The sequence below is a fragment of the Scaptodrosophila lebanonensis genome, unplaced genomic scaffold (assembly GCF_003285725.1).
Source record: "Scaptodrosophila lebanonensis strain 11010-0011.00,11010-0021.00 unplaced genomic scaffold, SlebRS2 tig00001415-arrow-pilon, whole genome shotgun sequence".
In the NCBI taxonomy this organism is placed as follows: domain Eukaryota; kingdom Metazoa; phylum Arthropoda; class Insecta; order Diptera; family Drosophilidae; genus Scaptodrosophila; species Scaptodrosophila lebanonensis.
This window is the reverse complement of record NW_022060742.1, coordinates 10,559,755-10,579,293: the sequence shown is the minus strand read 5'-3', so window position 1 is coordinate 10,579,293 and position 19,539 is coordinate 10,559,755. Positions and strand designations below refer to the sequence as shown.

Below are 19,539 nucleotides of genomic sequence, written 5' to 3'. Positions count from 1 at the left end.
AAGAATACGTTAACTTAAAGAAAAAATAGCTTACGAGTATATTTCTCTGTATAGCAGTTATCCTTGTAGATTAGTACCCATTCTTTATATTTTTTATCAGGAGATTCGGAAACATTGAGATTCCAAAAATAGCCTAAACCGCATACTCTAGCTATTCAACTTCTACTGCGGCACAGTTTTTTAAAGCCTGGAAGTAATTTGAACTGTTTCTCAAAAATCTTGTCCAAAGCAATAACAATTATTATTTATAATAAAAATATAATAAACGCATTTGTCACAAAATCTGTTTATTTAATCAGTGGAATGCTGAAAAATTAGTTCCGTTTGATTGGCCTATTTGATGCTTTTAAAGGAATCGCGTCATTCGTTTTGGGCATTGCTTCTCCTGTCATACTTGATATTCGTAATTTATTTTTATAATGCCAGTCATGACTGTTATTTTTCCTTATTATATTCCCCGTTCAGCCGATTTTAAAAATAGAGAATAATGTTAAACGTTTTAGGAAATCGACACAAATTCAATTCGGCCTGCGTATTATAAATTCGTCATCAAGAGCAACTAACTTCCCGCTGGCCGAAGACTTCCAGTCAGTCTAGTAACACGTATAAGTTTGAAATTCCAAAAGCCAGAATCATACCTCATATACTTGTAGTATTATGAGAAGATAATGCCATATCATAAGAGTTAGGCTGTCGCCACACACTCAAGATAGAGACGTCGAAACTGATGACACTCCTCATGAAAAGCCGCCTTAGAAAAGCTATTGAAATAATCCTGTCCGGCAATGCGGTGGTTAACTCATTAGTTGCAGTTTCCATTACAGGCTTAAATCGGCTCATTGTCGATTGAAGCATGAGGCTAATTACATAAGCCATTCAGATAGACATTTTTCAGTCGAGAATATGATTCTAAACGCCTGTGAAAGGTCAGTTTATTTTTTTAGTTTGAACTTGAAATAGTGAGTAAAAAATATATTACTTCAAATTAAAAAGCAAACAGTCATGTCCTTCAAGCTGCATGTCCTTTGACATACATATCGAATTGTGTGGTCTGTCTGCTCAACCGCAAAGTTGTCAGGGGCGAGGCATAAATTTGTTGAATCACGGCCATTTGCGAAACATTATTAATCATTTCTGGATCGGCGATTCATTCACCTTTTCCCACGACACTTAAAACTGTCAAACTAACGAGCAAATTGAGCGAAAATCCCCGACCTTTGAAGGAATTGCACAAGTGATATTGCAAAAATCGTGCCTGGATCATAAAAAGCCGCCAATTCCGATGCTTATCATTAGCTTGCACAAATTAACAACGAGTTGTGGGCATATATGTATCTGTACGGGTCGATCAGTGTATTCAGTTGCAGTTGGGACCAACCCAAAACGAATCAAGCGCAACAAACCTGCCCGACAAACTCATCCACGCACTCATTCAACAGAGGGCATTACGAGAAAGAAAAAACTCAAAAACAATTGACAACGATTCTTCAATGAATGGCACGGCCTTTGTGGACATTTGAAAGCGATGTGCGATGTGCCCGATGCCAGGGGTGCGGTGCTAATAAACGCAATTGCACCTACGCCCCTCTGTGTCTCTGTGTCTCTGTGTCTCTGTCTCCGACTCCGTCACCATGTCTCTATGGCCCAGTCGGCGGTTTTAAACGGAATTCCTATGGACTGTTCTGCAACTAATTTTGTTTTTGCTCAGGTAGTCCGAAACAATCTCCCGATGTCGATCGTTATCCACCTATGCAGTCTTGGTGTTTCAAGTGTGCGCCCACTTGAGCTGAAGAGCTCGACTCTTGAGTCTCAAGTGCTGCTGCAGGTAGGAGGCAAGTACACCTACATGGGTATCTTGTCCTTCTGCAATGTCCTGTCTGAGTTGTGCAAACTCATGGCAAAATCTATCAGACGACACACTACTGTGTGACAGATTTTGCTGGCAATTGAAACTACTTTGAAACTCTTTTTACCGCTGGTACTAACTATATGAATTCATATTCATATTTTAGACAACAGAAATGCTTTAAAAATGATGATCAAATAAATTTCATTTCCAAAATCGTTTTGCAAATGAATGCTAATGCGGTAATCACGCCTGTCCGATTCTGAAATTCCAAAAAATAAAAGAAACTCTTCCTTTCTCGGACCTAGGAGAATCTGGATGCTTGCGTTCATCCAGACAGATGGACAGACGGACGGACGGACGGACGGACGGACATGTCTAGATCGATTCGTCTAGTCTCTCTTAAGATTATATATACTGTATGGGGTCGGAGGTGCTTCTGCCTTTTTTACCCTACGGGTATAGGGTATAAACAGTAATTACTTTTATTTTAAAGAAGGCATTTACAACTTTAATAATTGTTTTGACCATCGACATCCTTTCCACGTTAAACATATTTTATTCATGGATTTGATGAGTGCTATAAGTTTAGATGCTGTAGTCGATTCCATTCTTTCAAAAAAAACACTATTTTTAAGACCAACAATACTAATCTAACACCTACATACAAAAGCTTGTTTTAACGGATTCAAGATCCGGGGAGCATGTGGCTGAGTGCATTACTTTAACGGATCAATTCTGAAAAACTCCCATATCTTAATTAGCTCCCATATTTTTACTTAGCAAAAATGCAACGTTTGTGTTCAAGCAAAATTAAGTGATGGTAATACTGTCAAAAATCACGTAATTTTAAATGTAAATTGCTTATAATGCTTTATAAAACACATTTCCCAAATGTTTCCAAAACAAAAGTTTTTGGTATAACGAAGAAACTTAACCTTCATCTATCTACCATTTGCTGGAAAAATCGTGAGATTGTGAACAAAATTTCAACCCGTTTGATATTAAATGCATATTAAATTTTAATGTATATTTAAGGGAACAAACTTGTTTAAATAAATAAATATTTTGTAGTCATAATATTTGCATAGATTTGTACACAAAGATTCATTTCATTCAATAATGAACGGAAAATTTGATAAGTATTTGAGGCTTTTTGGGGAACCAATTATTTCAAACACAAAGGTTCTTTTTGAATATATGTGGTATTAAAATTTTTTTGATAAAACCTTTTGCCAAGATAAGACATTTCTTTAAAGATTTTTATGTCTGTAGTATCCGTCATTATCAACTGAATGGCTTAATGTGCCAATTAGGTGACATCTGTTGAATTTTACACTTTTATTTTTTATAATTTTACGTAACATTAAGTCCGGTTTCTCAATGTCTGTTCAGAGTTTCTTTATAAGATTTGGACGCTTTCCAGATAATTACGTAGTTCATTTTGCAATAAAAATCCACCAGTACTATCACATTAGTTAATTTCCTGTTGTCGAGCCGATTTTTGCAAACTCTCGCTATGCTGCCCGACTTGAATCTCTTCGACCAGATGTCCCATCATTTTTGTCTACTTCAGCACCCGTAGAGCAGTGCACAGGTTGGAAGACTCCCGCGTAGAGAGTCTGTTGACCAGAAAGCACAAACACTTCATGAATGAATGCCAACTCAAGTGCAGGACCTCTTCACTTTCAAGTGCATTCACGCGCTCTCTCCGGAAAATCGATGCCTTCAGGTTGCACGAAGAGTCGCATGCGGGGTTTCTTCTTTTCTAATTTCTCATGCTCCTTATGAATGAAACTGCACCACCAAGTTGTCCGAGCGGACCTTAAATTGTACATTGTTTGGTGCCGGGTGGGAAATTCCCTCGCCTTGTTAAAAGATCATTAGCCGAGGCGTTGCTGCAGTCAGTCAGTTTGTAATTCCGCTGAAAATGCCCTAAAAAGGCGAGAGGCTCTACCTGAGCCGGGGTTTCGTGTCAGGTGTGCAGTCTGCGATCGTCCAGACAGTCTGTCGCCGCTCAGTTCCCTGTTCTCTGCGATGGATTCGAGCCCGCCCGTCGTTCAACGAGCTGTGGTCTCAAGTGTTTAATTTGAATTTGTGCCTTTTGCGTGCACAGGCAAATTTTTTGGAATTACTCTCGTGGGAATCATAGGTTTGGCATTTAATTCGTATTGTTACTTTTAGGCCACTTGGATGGGGACTTGGCTAACAGCAGTTGAACACCTTAACCTTTTCGAAGAGCTTTTAAGCTGCAGAGTCCTGTACGTACTTTCGTCCTTATTAGGATGTGGCATGTGAAGCTTTTGTCGGAACTTGTTCGGGAAACTTTTGTGCTTGTCAAAGCTTTTTCTTGGCCACTTTTTTCACAATTTGCGCACATTTTGAAATTTCACGGCGAAGCCATTGTAGGGTTAGTTGAGGTAAAAAGGATACACATTTACCTGCTACCCTACAAAAAAGCTTCTTAATAATGCAGCTATAAGCTTGCTATTTGATATGCTTTTGCTGTTTGTAGCAAAGATATTCAATTATTTCGAAGAAAAGCTGAAAGTATTCATTGCTATGCAGAAGACTTAGCCCCACAGGCTGCGCAGATTTCAGGGAATGTGTGCCTTTTGATCTGTTTGTGCATCTGATATCATTCCACGGAACCTTGATACAATTAAATACGAGTATTTTATATAAAGATGTTGAAGTTGAGTGAGACAAGGAAGTAGTTAATTGTCAAATGACTTATGGAACTAGTTATAAAATATCCAACAATGGAGTGTTTTTGGGAGACACTTAGAAACTGCAATTTACAATTTATTTGTTGGTCTCAAAACTTTCTAACGCTCTTGTTAGTAAATATTTTCAGTGTCAGATTGTACGATCTTAGAGTGTCGATAAAACACAGAAAATCTAAATATTTGTATATTATTGATTACATCTTTAAGACTTGAATTGTTGATTTCAAACAATTTATTATTTTCTTCTTATTTTATAAAATCATAAGCGATACCTACAACTAAAAATTTGCCAAAAAAAAAAACAGATAAAAAAAACAGATAAATCGTTTACCCAATTTCTTCGATTTCTTGAAATAAATGAGTCTCATGAATGCCAACATTTCAAATGCCTTAACTTTTAATTCGAACAACAGAATAAATATTATTTTAAAATATATATGGATTTGATTATGTGTTGAAGTTTTTGGCGGACTTTATAAATCACATTCTGTGCTTGTCGAATTGATGCTGAAACTTAATATATTTTAAGAATTTGTATTCTAATTTATAAATAGTAATTCAAACTTGTGTATATTTAAAATATTAAGTAAATGAAATTAATCTCTACAAAAAAAGAGACATTTTGCCGAACATTAGAAACAGAATTAATTTCAAATAGAACCCTGTAGAATCATTCAAAACAAACACCCTTTATATCCCTAAAATGCGATATACGAGTAATTCAAAATAAATGTCCATTATTAGCATTGTCCTTGTTCGAGAACATACGAGTACATGAGCGTAGAGAGTAGGGGCGTGATTGGCAAAACAAGTAGAGTCGCCTAATTATAATGCATGCTTCAGGGCATTTTAAAATGCAATTACGAGCTGCTTGAACCTGAATTAAAAGCAGATAAAGCATCTCAGAGCTGTAGTATAATCTGTTCCAGTGTGTGTGTGTGTGTGTTTGTGGGAAAACAGAATCGCTGAATTATAATTCCAAGTAACAAGTAGTAGAATATGTAAAGGCTTGAAACCAGAACCTTAACAACTACGTGTGTGTTTTACCATCTCTCTCTCTATCTATCTATGTATGTATGTATGTATATGTGTGCGAGTGTGTGTGTTTCTGTGTTGGTCAGCAGCGCTAAGGAAAATGAATTTCCGAGGCATACTTTGTGGTGCTAATGTGCGGCTTTTGTTTGGTCGTTGTTGTTGCTGTTGTTGTTGTGTTCTGCTTTCCTTTGGACGGAGCAAACGGTATATTAATGAGTTTTTATATATAATTAACTTGGGTGGCCATATTTGCATATCATGTGATGGGATTATATGATGAAATATATAAATACTGTTACATACATATAAATACTATACACTTGTGTGGCAACATTTCCGAGGAAACTCGCGTTCATGAATTATGTTTAACTTACAAAGAATTACAACGAAATGGCACGGTAGGGTAACTGCCAGTGGAACAAAAGTGAAAAAGTGAATAATTATTACAATATTCCGGAGCTGACTGTCGTGCCAACTCGCCACATATGTACGAGGTCTGTTCGAAAGAAAAGGAGAATTTTGAATTTTTTTTTTTTTAAGATTTTATTTATAAATAAATATAAATTACCTGTTAATGCCAGTACCAACATAACAAAAAGGAGAAAGGAACGCTAGACTTGAGCGGCCTTTTTTCGGAGTTTTCCTGTAAAAAAAATGTTGGCGCACAAAGAAAACCGCGTGAACAGCCCACAGTCCAAACAGCAAGAGCTAGGAAGTTGGATAATTCGAGCTCTAAAGGGGGGAAACGAGCTCCAAAGTTTGTTTAAAAATTCAGAATTTTTTCACCGATCACCTTTAAATTTGGTTATTATAATCTATAAAAAAAATACAAGAAAAATTGCATACTCGATTTTTTGTAATTACCTTATAACTTTCTTCATAATTGACCTATCATGATGAAATTTGGCATACGGACACATAATCAATAACGAGATTTAGTTACCAAATTTTTCAAAATTCAAAGAATTACGGGAGTTATGGAAAAAACATGAATTGCGAGAAAAAATAAACAAACGTGATCTGCTTACCAAGTTTGGTTATTCTAGCTGTTGTACTTGCTGAGATTTTTGGACATGGCTATATTTACTCGTCTTCTCATACTGATCAATAATATATGTATACACTTTGTGGGGTCTACAACGCCTCCTTCAGGGTGTTACATACATTAGCATAAAACTAAACGAAATAGTGCGTTATAATAATGAACGTGTGGTCGACTTTGTATGGAACAATTTTGCCCTCCCCTGCCTACGCTCTTGGCCTTTTACCTTTTGGGTACAGGCTGTAAAAATATCGATAATCGAATGTACACATCTCGCGAAAATTCAAAATTCAGCATTCACCTATTCCGTTGAACAGACCTCGTATGTATGTGCGTGTGCGAGACCGAATGTTACGCCTGAAGGCAGTTGTGTATGTAACACACATTGACTTCAGCCATTTGTGGCGCACATTATTTTCATATTTTTGGCCGTAATCACGCCGAGCAATCTCGGTATGGTCCCCAGTTGCGAATGCGTTCTCATATGACCACATGTCACGCAAGTTCGGGAGTTTCCTCTGGGGTCAGGCAGGTGTGGAGCTGGCGTTCGCAATATGTGTGTACTTGCAGATTGAAGGCAACCTTGCTTTTCGCATTTCCCAGCGATGCAATCTCTCTTTAATTACCCCATAAAAATCAACTTTATTAAGTTTTTAAAGCTTACACTGAGGCCGCCCCCACCCCACCCCAAACTCGTGGATTTCTTCTATATAGTATACGTATGTACGTACTCGTAGTTGTGTGTGTGTGTGCGGTTGATAAGCATCCTTGCTGTTATTACTGTTCGTGGTCGTCCTTTACTTATTGGAGTTTGATTACCACGCTTTGTTTTACTGCCTTTTACAGCAAATTAAATTTTAGTAACATTTTCATTTAATACAGTCGCCGATAGCACCAACAACAACAAGAAGAAGGCAACCAAAGCCACTGTTCGGTTCTTGGGTCCCTTGATTATCGTCTGCTTCGCTTTTTTTTTTGTTTTTGTTGGCATTTCCAATGATTTTCATTAATTTTGCGCTGTAAAATGCTGGGAGGAGAGCAAACACAAAAGCCCCTTCTGTGAGCGTTAAATGAACTTGCTACAGAGTTCATTACAAAGCTTGACGATTTCAGTAGAACTCGTCTATAAACTTCAACAGACTTGACTCGAGAGCATCTTGACCAGTGGAAATCCAAAGTTTCAATACAGACTCGGCAAAAAATTAAAAAAGCCACTGCTACATAACTTAATTTATTTGACTTGTCAGGAAACAGAAGGTAAGTTAAGCAATGCGAGGAAAACGCAGTAATCGTTGGATAAGTTTCTCCAAGAAGTGCTTTTTAAAATGGTTGAGGGTTGTGTTGAAAATATGCTTGAAAAATTATTTGGGAACAAGTAGCAATACACATCATATAAATGTGAAGAGCTCTTAAGTATTTGTGACATCAATTTCGAAGCCTTTGTTCATAATATTTTATATTTAAAGCTGTGCAAGCTTGAACTGAATTATGAACCAAAACCAAAATCATTAATTTATGTAATTCGTTATGATCTGCTTAAATAATAGAATTATATATTAAAATATCAATCAAATATACCTTATTGCTATTTCAAAAAAGGTTACTTTTATCTAATGATTGCTTTTTTGTTGGTTTATAAATATTAGTGTTATACTTGTAATATAAAATATTCTAAACTCATGTTTAGGCGAGCTCAGATCAATTCAGCGTGTCGGTTCTAAGACGACTTTTTATATATTTTATATATTATTTTGAAACTTTTAATATTTGAATGCAAAATTATTGTACCATTTTTTTTATTTATTTATTGATTTATTTCCATCGACAAACAGTGCAGTCGATGTACAATACAATAAAGAACTTAAAATAGGCAAAACTAAAGAAATCAAAAAGCCTATAAAAATGACGAAAATATCTAATAACGAATCCGACACGGTGGGGGAATTTTATTTGCCAAACGGCCAGCTATGCCCCGATTCACAGCAGAGAGTAGTCAGATACGTTAGTAGACCTATCAAAACAGAAGTGTAGATGAAAAAATATAGCAATAAAAGATAGAATTAAAATACTTAAATAATAAAATAACATCCAAGGGCGTACACAGGGGGGCAGGGGCAGGGGTGGGCCCTTGCGTTGGAATTGAGTTGGATTTGTTGGAGTTTTTTCATTGCTCATATGCATAAGTTATTTTTTAAATGCATCGTGAATTATTTAATCAACATTTTAATTGCATGATGAAAGCAATTAACTAATTAGCTTACCTGTGTAATTGCTAATCATTGTTATGTAGTTGTTGTTAGGAGCTTGTTGTTCAAACAAAGCAACAAATTGCATGCTAATTTGAGATCTTTAAAAGATTTTTCTTGCTGTACACCACTGTTATTGTTTTTTGACTGAAATCCAATAAACTAAACACATATATATACAGAGTGTTTTTAAAGCTGACGTTACCGAGAAACGCACTTTAAGTCGTCAGGGCTTGCGTCTGACCATAGCCTAAAGCTTTCGTTCGTTACGCCATAATGTCGGAACAGAAATTAAAAAGGGGGCTTCAGCAATGCCATATTGTCGAGCAATGTGTAGCTACAGGGAAAGTACTTGTGTAGTTCGTTCTTCGATTAAGCAGCAAGATGGACCACTGTTCTGGCTCGTAACGAGGAGCCGTAGTGTGGCGTAACACTGAACGCAGCGACGGAGCCTCGTTAATGGTGCAGGAGCACAGACTAATCTTGTTGGCGCCAGTCGACGAGTGGCGCCTGTTTCTTCCGCCCCGATTCCCAATGACTTTTGTCGTTACGTTATGCAGCAATTTGCGCCACTGGAGTCGCAGTTAAAGGCGACAGCTGGTCCAACCAACTAGCCAACCAACAATTGTAGCATAGACCGCCCTACGTACATGTACATATGGAGGAGGATAGCTCCTCATGTGTCTGTGTGTGAGTAATTGTAATTATTTTGCTGCATATGCCGCAGCATATGTTTTGGGGCCAAAAACCTAGGGGCGCGTGCTTGAGTGCGTAGCATTCCTCAACTAAGTGCTTGGAGTCCTGAAAAATGTGAAGAATTTTGCACTCAGGTACTTGGAATAAAAATCTTGTTTTAGGTCCAATTTTAAATTGCAATCATAGGCGTTTTGGTTCGATTGCATTTCATTTTGATTTATCTATATTCTATTTTTTAGATCTATATACACGAAATTTCTTGTAAATTATAAAATCATAAAAAAACACAAAGTCAATCATTGAAGTTCACAAATACAGGGATAGGTTTTTGCTTTCTAGTATACTTCATTAAATATCAAAACTCCAATACAAGTATTAACTCATTGTGCTTGGTTTGATTACAAATCAATTGAATGATATTTGTATTACCCCTAATTCTGTTTTTACACGGTCATTTTTATACACGGTTTTAAAATTACAAATTTTATATATGGTTACACGACATTATTCCATTTAGCACGTTTTAAAATAACATATGATCAATGTCTTTTTTTACACAGTTTTATTTTTACACGACTTTTTCTAGAACCAATCTACCGTAAAAATATGTATATAGTACGTGTAATGCTTAAGATATGCCATTAGCAAAAACATTACATTTAACTTTTTAACCGTCTTGTTTGCCTTGACGTGCTCTTTGTTTTAAAGTTTGTTTTAGCTGGCCTACATACATATTTTACTTCTTGTACTTCCTACAACCATTGAATTTGAAACACGTGTCTTCCACTCGACTCGAAATATTCAAATATTTACATGCGTACGCATCCAGGTTGCCATAAAGCATTGACAACACAGGAATCAAAAATAAATAAATTACAACTTGAACTGAATTTACAGCATACCCGATAGCCCCATTGAGTGGCACGTGTTTTGATTTCAATTATATAAAGAGCTTAAAACAACACAAAACTGTTGCCAACACACATACACACACACACACACACACACGTATATAGATATTCCCATATAGAGAGGCCTACATTACACACTTGTCTGTATTCATGTAGGTGCGGGTGTGTGCTTTGTATAAAGCATTTTAAGCATTCGTGAATTTAGAATGTCAACTTTTAGGAGAAAAAGTATAAAATATATAATAAAGAAAATTAAAGAAGCAAACAAATTATTAACATTTTATAAAGTTTGCATTGTGTTTTTATTTTATTTTATTTACTTTACCGACAAACAAAGCTGTCGATGAAAAAAAATCAAATCAATAGAGAATTAAATAGAATAGAGGACAATCGAGAATGCAAAATAAAACTAAACCATTAAAAAGCCTATAGAAATTACAAAAATATCGAATAATGAATTGGAATCGGTGGGGGAATTTTATGATGCCTCGATTCACAGCAGAGAATAGTCAGTACGTTATCAGACCTAACAAAAAAGAACTGGGATATGAAGAAAAAGCAATCAAAAATCAAAAACCAGTATAATAAAATTTAAATAATAATAAATTAAAATGAAAATACTTAAATAATAATAGTTAAATATAATTAAAAGCTCATTAGTGTAGAATCACTGACGCGGTGGGGGAAGGTTTATAAGGCAAGCTGTGCCCCTAGCTCAAAATATACGATTATAGTGAGGGGAGAGAGAGCTCACTTGAGAGTAAAAAGTATAAAGATTATAATCAGGGCATAATACTCGAAATACTCATTTCTATTTCTGTTAAATAGAAGTATTTTAATTTAATTGAAATTTATTTTTATTAGCTTATAGATTGAATATCTTCTAAAACTTATTAGGCAACTTCCTCGAGTTGAAATGCAAATGTTCAACTCATATATTTAAATCATAACAAAAATGAAGTAAATGCTTCAACTAATACTCTGACAATGGAAAACCGACGAACAGCCAAGCTCAGCATATGTATGTATTGCTAAAAAAAAAAAAAAACAAATAACATGAAAGCGACAATAGGAAATATAAATGTGAATCTAAATAAAACTCGACAAAAGAGATAAATGTGTAAAAACGCAACAACAAGACAAACAAAGAAGAAAGCATTTGCAAATGGATAAGAAAATATGCCATCGTACTCCCACTGTACTCGCCATCGACACATCTCTTCCCCTCGGGGGGCTTAGTTATGTTTTTAGATTCTCTGGTGCTTGGCTAACATTAGCAACTTGTTGCTTAAAAAAGAAAAAAGATGAAAGGGTGATGAAAACAAAGTTAGATATGTACGTATATGTGAGTGCCTTCGTGCCTCAATCCCCTACGGGGTACAGAGGTAAGACCCCATATGCAATGAGCAACAAGCTGTCAATGCTGAAGTGCTGCATACCTAAGGGCGCGCAAGCAAACCAACTATACTAAATATATAGAATATATATTTATTCACATGTCTGAGCTGATACTGAAGTTGTCTGCGCATTACTTTGCACTTTGTACATACATACATATACATGAATACTTATTGTCTACATATATACATGTTATGTACATTATGTGGATGGTTTTATGTACTGGCCTCAGCGCAGGGCGGCAGGCATAAAAAACTTATACAGCCGCTTGCTCAATGTCAGCTTTTCCGACCGACCAGCCCGCAACAACAACAACTACAGCTACAGCTACAGCTAAACAGGTAAACAAAGGAGCCAAGGTGTATGCAATAACGATGAAAACTGTAGCATTTGCGTGCGCAACTAGCGTCAATTAAGGTCATTTTGGGGAATTTGAGCAGTTGCGGGGATCATTAGGAACAGTATACAGTACACAGAACACAGTATACAGAAAGACATGGCCAGAGAGAATGCGGCAGAAATTTAATAAAAATCAAGCACACTGCCAGGTAATGTCTGCTGTGATGTAAAATACATTTGTATGAGTGTGTGTGTGTGTGTGTATATATTAAGAGATATGGTCACAGACAGCTCATACACACCCTAACCTTACACTTACGTGTACATACAGTTACAGTAACACAGTTACAGTTGATTGTGTGTGTTTTCAAGGTGAAGTCACGCACACTCAGGTTTCATTCTAAGCAAAAACGAACAGCAAAAAAAAAAGCAAAGCTTCCCAAAGCATTCATCTAACTCGCTGGAGCTTTTTCGAACGTACATATTTGCAGACTGACTTGAGTCGGAGTGGGTTTATGTGTTTGGCAAAGTCCTGTCAATTTGCTGCTCCTCTTTGTTGCGCAGGGTTCAATGGTCTAGAAAATTAAATATTGTCGAAAATGGTTCGTTTGCTTGTCCCTCAAACACAGCTCAAAGGTTGCCGAAATCAAACAAAAAATCCATTGACTGTGACTGCGACTGTGACAGAAGAAGGTCAAATAAAAGCGAGTTAATCGATAAGATGGTACTTAAGAGATATGTATTGGGTTATTATCTAAGGGATATCTTACACATTGTGCACACACAAGCATGTTGCCAGCAACACGTCCCAGTCATGTACTATAAGCAACAAAATGAACTCTACTACGACGACTTCTTCATTATAATTTATGGGCATACACATCATCAAAGGCAGCGCACACATACACTATATATATTGTATAGAGGAAGAATGCTTTGAGACTAGCAGCGCCCAGAAGTATGCAACAGCTGTTTTTTTGTCGCCTCCAACACGCAAGGCAACAAGTTGCGAAAAAGCTTTCGAAATTCTTACACACACACACACGCATACGCGCACACACTTAGCAACACACACAAACACAAGCACAGCTGGCGGAAAATTCAATGCCACAAAGCTCTCGGCCAACAATTTCGGGCAGTGGAGCAGCAAACATTCGGCAATATTCAGCTCATCCTTATGCTCATGCTCATCATCATCATCATCATCATCATCGTCGTCGTCGTCGTGCTCGTCCTCGTGCTCGTCGTCGTCGTCGCTGTTGCTGTCGTTGTCGGCAAGGACAAATGTACGAATTATCCAGGGGGAGACCTGGGACGGGCAAACTCGAATTTTGCAACTTGTTGTGCGTGGCGACAAGCCACCAAATTCAAAATCAGTTGCACGCGCGCCGTCCTAATGTGAAGAACGTAATGTGTCGGAAACACAATTCCTACAAAATGGCCACACAAATCGCCAAGTGAATTCAAAGAGGGAGAAACAAAAAGAAAGAAAAAAAAAAAAATACAAAAAACAACAACATACACAAATTAATGAAAATTCCAAGAAAACGTTGAAGCGTATGTAGCGCGTAGCCGAGTGTTGTGGCGTGTAAAAAAATTAAAGAAAAATTAAATTAAATTGAACTTCAAATGCAATTCGAGAAAGAGACGAACATTTCCGCATGCATTTAAGCAGACGGTTTTTGTTATAGATTTTCCTTTTCCTTTCGTGGTGGTCGCTGTGTTGAAACTGTTGCTTCGTCGCCTCGTCGCAATTGTCTCTTTCAGCTCAGCCGCAATATCAGATTCTATGTGCAACACCTCTTTTATATACATACTAATGTACATATGTATATATGCTCGTACATATTTTGTTATTCACAGGTTGGCTTCAGAGTAAATGCTGCTGTCGAAGCAGCAGCGACTGCTTAAGTGTTAGCTTCTACGAGTACATATACCTATATAGTTATATACGAGCATGTCTGTTGGGTATATGTGTGTGTGTGTGTGTGGAAAGTGTATTCGGGAGCGAGAAGTCATTGGCAGTGTCAGTGTCGTTGGCAAAATATGCAAAAGAGTTTTGCAAAGCGCGTCAGTCTTTCGCTTAAATTAGAAACCGAGAGAAGAAGGAAGGCTGGACCGAGGGTCTGACACGCGTACTCTGTGTATTTGTACTTATAGGGGCTTGTTTGTTTCAAGTTAATTGGCAAGCAAATTGAACAAATTGAATGGGGGTGCGGTAATGTCGAGTTAATTATGCATTAATTAATGTGGTTTCTCGCCGTTCTCGCTGTTGTTGTCGTTGTTGTTGTTGTTGTCACAAATGTGAATGAGAATGTGTGGTGGGGCCTGCTTGGCGCAGGCGGAAGCCATCTATCCATTGATGTATTTCTCCGATTGCAATTCTGATCATTTTCTTTCTGGAATTTCAATTAAATTCCTTATCGAGGGCGTCGATTTCAATCTGTCATGGCCCCTGTCCTATTCTTGTTAGCAATGAATGGGAATGAGCTTTTAATTTGAATTCGAGTCGATTGCTTGGCCTTTTCATTTACTTCTGCTTCATCGCACAATCGCACAATCGCACAATTCGCCTATACTTTCGCTTGCACAACATTGTACAATATTGCACAACATTGTACAACAATGCCAGTTTGCACAAATGTCAGCAGCGAGCAGAGGGCGCATAAAAACTGCTAAAGTTGTTTTTATTTTTCATTTTTTATTTTCTAGTCGCTTGGATTGCAGCACTTATGCCACAGTCCCAGCAGCAGGTAGGCAGGCTTTCAGCTAAATTGAAACCGTAATCGTAGTCCTGAATACGCCAAAGGTCGCCAGGTCGTCAGGACGCCAGTCAGCCAGTCAGCCAGTGAACCAACCAGTCAGGCTGTGTTCAATTTGCATGTGGGCCTCTCATGGACCAGTCTGTCCTTAAATTGTCAACGGCCTGGAAACGGGCACAAGCTGTTAGGGTTAATTGGCCAGGGTTTTGATGTTTCCCTGAAAGCCTCATTTCAATGCAGTAACATTTTTTCTCCCTTTCTGTCGCAAGAACTGGACAAAATACTTGAATCCATATTTCATTATTTGGACCCCATTTTGTATGTTGCGTTACTTTATTTGCTTTTTTTTTCTATATGTAATATTAAACTTTCTTTCGACTAAATCATGAGCTTTGGTTGATGAATTATTGATTTCATGTTATTTTTTAATTTTATTTTATTCTGCTAAAAGTTATTATTTGTGGCTAAATACCATCTACGAACATGTTTGTTTTAAGCCAGAAATTAACTATTTATGAGTTGGTTGATTATTCAATTTCTAATACCGCTTTATATAACAAACGAGCAACAACTTTAAAATAAAATACTGCTCTACGAAATGCACGTTTGAACAATAATTATAATAGAAAGGAAAAGAATTGTTTTAATTTATAATAGAACATAATAATACGTTCGCTTCTATTTGTTTAAAAATTCTACTGAGCACTTTATTTTTGAAATGCCAATGTTTTCTTAAAATTCTTTGTAGAAAAAATATTCATTCTTATGCGGAATAAATAAATTTAAATAGTTTAAGCTTTTCAAATAGTTAAGAAATATATAAATGCAACACCTGGTGAGGCGACGGCTAACAGAGAAAAATAATTAATGAGACAATTTTATTTTAGACAAGAAGCAATAATAATGCTATGCAAGAGGAAAACCTGTCATCACAGATTAGGCGAGTTTGTGGGCCAAGATTTGTGTTATTTAACAAGTAAGCATTCGAAAAGAATGGGAAAGGTATATTTTAGTAATAAATCAATCATCTGCGTGTCTGACCACACCTCTAGTCCAATTGTTTTTCTACTTCTTTTCCTAAGAACTTATAGTATGAGAAAAGTAGCTACATTATTTAGATTAATTTCCAAAAATGCATATATTTTTATTAAACAATTCAAAATCTCATCAGAATAGATTGAACCTTACATACAGCTACACGTATGTATAATATTTGTAGTAGCTCAGAAAATGTAGAGCTTATGCTTTTGGTGGGTCCTTGAGTTTTGGTTTTGTGAGTGTAACTCAATACTTGTATCTACAAAACTGAAGTGAGGCGGTTTTGTGAGAGCAACTCAATACTTGTATTTACGAAATTGTTCCCTTTAGAAGCGAAGAGTTTTTTGTGAGCCCACGCAACAGCGATGGCAGCAAAAAACAGAGTTAATATAATTATATATAGATAACGAATCAAGCGTGTGCTCACACACAACGACTCTAGGCTCCACCATATTGATGTTGACGCTGACGCGGAGGCTGACAAGGTCGGTCGCCCGACGGCGTTTGCTGTTTTCCTTGAAACAGGAACGATGCGCAGACATTTTGCTTTTTGACGCCATCAGAAGTGCTTGCCCCACTGCCGTGCCGTGCCGTGCCGTGTCGTCAACATGTCTGTTTGGGGCTATCTGTTCATTGTTGTTGCTATTGCTGTTGCTGTTTAGGCCATAGCTTTAAGTTAGGCAATCGCATTTATGACATTAAAGACCCTCATGACAGCCTTCATAATGGCCAGAGAGCACTGCCTGGGCAAAGTGTATAAATTACTCATATTTTACCGACTCGATGACAGCGGGCCAAACAGTGTGTAATAGAAAAATATGTCAGCATTTGTGGATAACAACACACACACTGTTGTCGAAGAGAGCGAGAAGCAGTGAGCTGAGGAGTTTGGCACACACGCGCCATTCCAGGCTGCCACAATTTGTCACAATTAGAGATACAAGTAAGCATGAGCAACAACAATCGGTGGCAGGAGCTGGCGATCCTCGTGAGTCGATTGTGAGTCGGATGAGCAGCTGCAACTGTTGTTGTTCCCCAGACTGTGTTTTCTTTCTGGAATTGTGAAATCTGCTGGATAGTCGGCTTCTTTACACATTGAAGAGGCACTCGTAAATTTCAATTTGCCATCAAATTGCATAGAAATGCAATGACAAACATGGCCAAATGCTTTCACTGCTGCTGGCTATCTACAGGCAAGCTGTCCTATGATGAATGTCATTCATTCAAGTAGCTCGAGTGAGAGAACGAAGTTTTTTGTTACAAGTATTTTGAATTTTAGCTACTATTTGGCATATTTAGAAATATGCCAATAAAAGGCGAGGTGACAAAATAGTTCTATCCCATCGGAAATTTCAAATATGAGGTATTACACATGCAATTCTGAATCTGTCTTAAACAAAAATCAATCTTATTACTGTTTACTCACAAAAGTGCATAGATAGATCATTTATTCAAAACTGTACGATATTTTGGTGTGTGTGAACACTCTTGGAAGTTTTATAAAACGATTTCATCTGCCTACCCCGACGTTTTCGATTATAAGTAAGTGATTGCTTGAATTACAAGTATTTAAAATCTTTTGTTGGATGCAAAAAGTGGAGCTAAATTAAAAGATTTTAGGAAATAATATATAAAGCATAATAATTAATATCTTTCATAAATTTACGTTTCCATTTTTTAAGCGGCAAACCCCAAGAAGGTGTTGAAAATTTTAATTTAACAAAAATCAAAGAATGTACTGCTTTAGCAGCTCATGTTTCTTTCTTTCTTTCTTATCTTTTAAGTTGACATTATAAAGTTGCATTATTAAATATCTTCATTTTATTCTATAATATTATATAATAATATAAATCATAGTTTTTGAATTTTGAATAAATAAAAATGTTTCATTTATATTAATATTTAAATCCTTAGAAAACCAGCTATTTCAAATTGGAAATTGATTTTGACTCGAATCTGGTTTTGCTAAAAATTATACATATTCGAGTCAAAATCAGTGCGCCTTTAATAATTACGATGTGACAAGATGTTGTTTTACTTAATAATCTAATAGAACATTGCATTTTGTTATTTTAAATGTTTATAAATATTTACAAAGCCGTTCAACATCTCTTACTCGCTAACATATAGATCATTTGCTATGAACATAAATAAATTAACATTTGCCAGAAATATTTCTCATATATTACAAGAAGAAGAAGAAGCCATTTAACTACAATATTTAAAACAAATATATGTATTGCATGTAAGCTGACATCTCTTTAAATACCAGGCCAGTATCAAAGTATTTGTGAACCTTTTGTAGCAAACATTCGAGTCTAATGCAAAAATACTTATACTTATTATTTAAATCAGTGTCGTCAGAAACTGTCTGATGACTCCAGTAAGTTTCTCTTGAAATTATTTTGCAACTATAAAACCTCAAGCAAGAGCACTGCAATTTGTGGACTCGTGAGATAATGTATGATTTTTCATGGAAATCACAAATACGCGTTGTATAATATTGGTAGTATATCTGATTTGTTTCCCTGAAACAAAGTTACTCAATAAAGGCGGTTTGTGATTTCCTGGAAATTCGCTTTTTAGTGGCTTTACAATCTGGTATGAATTTTGTCGGCATCGGTTTGCCACTTGGAGCTCTGCTCATATGGGCATGAGAATTGCATATGCCCTGATTGCATTAGCCTGGCTCTGATGCCGTCGCTTCCAATGCTACTGGCGTTGCCAGAATAGTCTGCCATCCCACTACCCTGCCATTCTGTGGTTGCTTGGCCACTGTATTTCCGCTCTATAGTACGCTCGCTGGTGCCAGTGCGGAGCAGCTTTTGTGTGCGTAAAAGTGTGTGCATGTGTGTGTGTGTGTATGGCATGATTTATTCAAATGATTGCTGTTAGTGTAGAGCTAAATTAGTTTACTTGATTTCCGGTGCACATTTTGCCTGGTTTGCTAAACTTGTTGGTTGCTCGATTTGATTAAGGAGCCCAGACTGAGGGCATATGTTGAGGCGGCCACAAGGCCACACAAGTACTATGTACGTGTCATTAGTATCATTAGTTAGGCGGTATTTTCAAATTTGCACATTTCTGGTCAGATAAACAGGCCGCAAATACTGCGGATAAAGGACGCATAAAGTGCAGTTAATTAAAAATGCAATAAATAAACAATAAACAAGGCACTCGCTCTTATGCACTCTGTTTACTGGGCCGTGCTTGTGGAGTCGGACTGGATCTGAATCTGAACGTGGCCACACTTAATGTGTTTATGGTCGTTGCAATATGCAAATGTAATTAAGATAGATTGGAGCACGAAACGAATCCCACCGTCCCTCCCACCCACATATGCAAATGAAAGGAATATTGCAATTCGAGAATGTCCATTCCATGCAGCACGAAAAATGCGTAACAATGAAGCGAGACAAAAAATAAATCAATAGTGGGAGTGACGTGAGATTCACAATTAAACGCATGAAGAAAATATTCCATAGAAGAGGTGCTAA

At 36.8% G+C, this 19,539-nt stretch overlaps 1 protein-coding gene across 1 annotated transcript in view; it reads left to right on the top strand.

Annotated features, from left to right (window-relative positions):
• Positions 1-19,539, top strand: part of LOC115632145 (synaptotagmin-5) — a 66,644-nt gene that overhangs the window by 16,977 nt on the left and 30,128 nt on the right. The gene's annotated exons all lie outside the window — the stretch shown is intronic.